The sequence below is a fragment of the Otolemur garnettii genome, unplaced genomic scaffold, assembly GCF_000181295.1.
Source record: "Otolemur garnettii isolate 467f Iridium unplaced genomic scaffold, OtoGar3 scaffold00051, whole genome shotgun sequence".
Lineage (NCBI taxonomy): Eukaryota > Metazoa > Chordata > Mammalia > Primates > Galagidae > Otolemur > Otolemur garnettii.
Genome location: NW_003852446.1, coordinates 9565760 through 9568611, shown reverse-complemented (window position 1 = coordinate 9568611; position 2852 = coordinate 9565760). Strand labels below are relative to the sequence as shown.

Below are 2852 nucleotides of genomic sequence, written 5' to 3'. Positions count from 1 at the left end.
TCCAACTCCTGGGCTCAAGCGATTCTCCTGCCTCCACCTCCCAAGTAGCTGGGACTACAGGCACCCGCCACAATGCCCAGCTATCTTTTGGTTGCAGCCATCATTGTTGTTTGGCGGGCTGGGGCTGGATTCAAACCCGCCAGCTCAGGTGTATGTGGCTGGCACCTTAGCCATTTGAGCCACAGGCACTGAGCCTATAGTAGAACTCTTACAGAAAAATTAGAACTGGTGAAAATTCCCATTTAAAGCCTAATATCTTTCTTCTTAAGCTACGTTTCTTCCCCACTTATTCCCCATATTGTTAAATGTTGGACGTCATTGCTCCAGGTATCTTTTTTCCATATCTGGAGTCATATTTTACTTCTCTTACTATGTCTGCCCTTAAATTCGTCTCAAAGCCAGTAACTCTTAAATGCATCACTTCTTTATTCTCACTCCTACCCCTCAAAAAAGCTCTCCTCATCTTATATCCACTTCCAATGAGTCCTTTCAATCAAAAGACCTGAGCCCTTCTTGAACTCAGGAAAGTTTCTTCTATTGTTTCTATACTTTCATTTTCTCTATTCATTCTTTTTTTTTGAGACACAGGCTCAAGCTGTCACCCTGGGTAGAGTGCTGTGACATCACAGTTCACAGCAACCTCCAACTCCTGGGCTCAAGCAAGTCTCCTGCCTCAGCCTCCCAAGTAGCTAGGACCACCGGCGCCCACCATAACGCCCGGCTATTTTTTGGTTGCAGCCGTCATTGTTGTTTGGCAGGCCTGGGCTGGATTCAAACCTGCCACCTCGGGTGTATGTGGCTGGCGCCTTAGCCACTTGAGCCACAGGCGCTGAGCCTCTCTATTCATTCTTATTAACACTTTTTTTTCCCCAACACAGAGTCTCAAGCTGCTACCCTGGGTAGAGTGTCATCATAGCTCACAGCAACTTCCAACTCTTAGGCTCAAGAGATCCTCTTGCCTCAGTTTTTCTATTTTTAGTAGAGATAGGGTCTTGCTTTTTGCTCAGACTGGTCTTGAACTCATGAGCTCAAGCAATCTACCCACCCTGGCCTCCCAGAGTGCTAGGATTATAGGTGTGAGCCACTGAGCCAGGCCTTTATTAACATTTCTATTACAGGATGTAGAGACTCCTAAATCTAGCTAGCCTCTGTACTGCTTTAACTTTTCCCTCATATTTTCTAACTTTGTCTTTCTACTATATTCTTGAAGAATACCTGAATTCTTTCTTCTAAGCTAGTTAATTTGATCTTCACCCATCTATTGAATGTTTATTTCAAAGATATTTTAATTCCAAAATAAACAATGGTGGTGAGGTGCAGTGGCGCGTAGCTGTAATCCTAGCACTCTGAGAGGCCAAGGCAGGTGGATTGCCTGAGCTTAAGAATCTGATACTAGCTTGAGCAAGAGCAAGATCCTCGGCTCTAAAAAAAAAAAAATAGGAAAAACAAAAATAGCCAGGCATTGTGGCAGGCACCTCTAGGCCCAGCTGCACAGGAGGCTGAGGCAAGAGGATTACTTGAGCCCAGGAGTCTGAGGTTGCTGTGAGCTATGACATCATGACATTCTACTAAAGGGACAAAGTGAGACTTTGTCTCAAAATAATAACAACAAAACAAACTTGGTTTCCTTTTCACAGCAATCTTTCCTTTTTTTTTTTTTTTTTTTTGGTAGACATGGTATCTCCCCAAATACCTCTGAGAATTGAGTTTATTCTGTACACTGTATTAAACTATCTCCTCTGGTGTTTCTTATTCAGTTGGTTGAATCTGGTCCCACTCTTTCACACTGCAGGTTTTCCTCAAAAGCATGGTTCTTCTTGGTTGTCCATTCACATCTGTAGATGAGGGTACAGACTAAAGTTACATTCTGCTAGTTGGGGTGGATTTCCTCAGCCCAAGTGAGAATCTCAGTTTACCTAACAATAAACTTGAATTCTAACCACAGAAGTCTTATACTAGAATAAGTCCATAGGAGAGAAAGAAATCACATAACCAGCCAGGCTCTCCTTTAATAATGTAGAGTATCCCACCCTCCAGGTACTGGAAGTTCATTATCCTTCAGGATAGCTATAAGGTACTGAAAGCACTACCCTTAACACCTTTCTCATTTTGTAATTTCCTATAGACAAATATGCAATTCAGAGAGCTAAATTTGGGGTGTTATCCTGGCAGAAACACCACTACAGACATCTACACTGATAGGTAAATGGGTTAGCTTTCCATAGCTTTAATTATCTGGCTGTGCTTAAGGCTTGCTCTTTCTCCCAGGACCTCCTTGCTTTTGAAGTTAGTAGTACTGCAGGATGCCAAATCTTGGATGGTCTTTCCTACTTTCTGAATAGGGCCACAGGGCTCACTGAGCTCTCTTGGGTTTTGCAATTAATTGACTCCAAATTACCTTATTCGACCAGAAATTCATCACATTCTGATTCATACCTCTTAGGTGTTCTTGCTTCTTTGGATTTTGTATTTCTTCCTTAATGTGATTTTAGGAGGAAGGGAAAGTAAATGTGTGTGGTTGCTATTCTACATTGAATTTGACATTATTGTGAATTTTTGTGTGCCAAATTAAACAGTATGGAAATATGTAAAAACAAAAACACAAAAAAACCTATATTGGCTCAGTGCCTGTGGCTCATGCAGCTAAGGAGCCAACTACATACACCAGAGCTGGCGGGTTCAAATCCAGTCCGGGCCCGCCAAACAGCAATGATGGCTGCAACCAAAAAATAGCCAGGCGTTGTGGCGGGCACCGGTAGTCCCAGCTACTTGGGAGGTGGAGGCAGGAGAATCACTTGAGCCCAGGAGTTAGAGGTTGCTGTGAGCTGTGATGCCACAGCACTCTACCCAGG

General features: G+C 43.2%; 1 protein-coding gene across 3 annotated transcripts in view; it reads right to left on the bottom strand.

Moving 5' to 3' along the window:
- The window catches only part of ZFX (zinc finger protein, X-linked), a 62019-nt gene that overhangs the window by 38439 nt on the left and 20728 nt on the right, over nucleotides 1–2852 (bottom strand). Inside the window, exon 1 of one of the 3 annotated variants that reach the window (XM_023514355.1) lies at nucleotides 1694–1903. The exons of the other annotated variants lie outside the window; for them this stretch is intronic. The gene's annotated coding sequence lies outside the window, so the exon portion shown is untranslated. Of the gene's footprint in view, nucleotides 1–1693; nucleotides 1904–2852 lie in introns of those variants that run through there. 3 annotated transcript variants of the gene reach the window in all.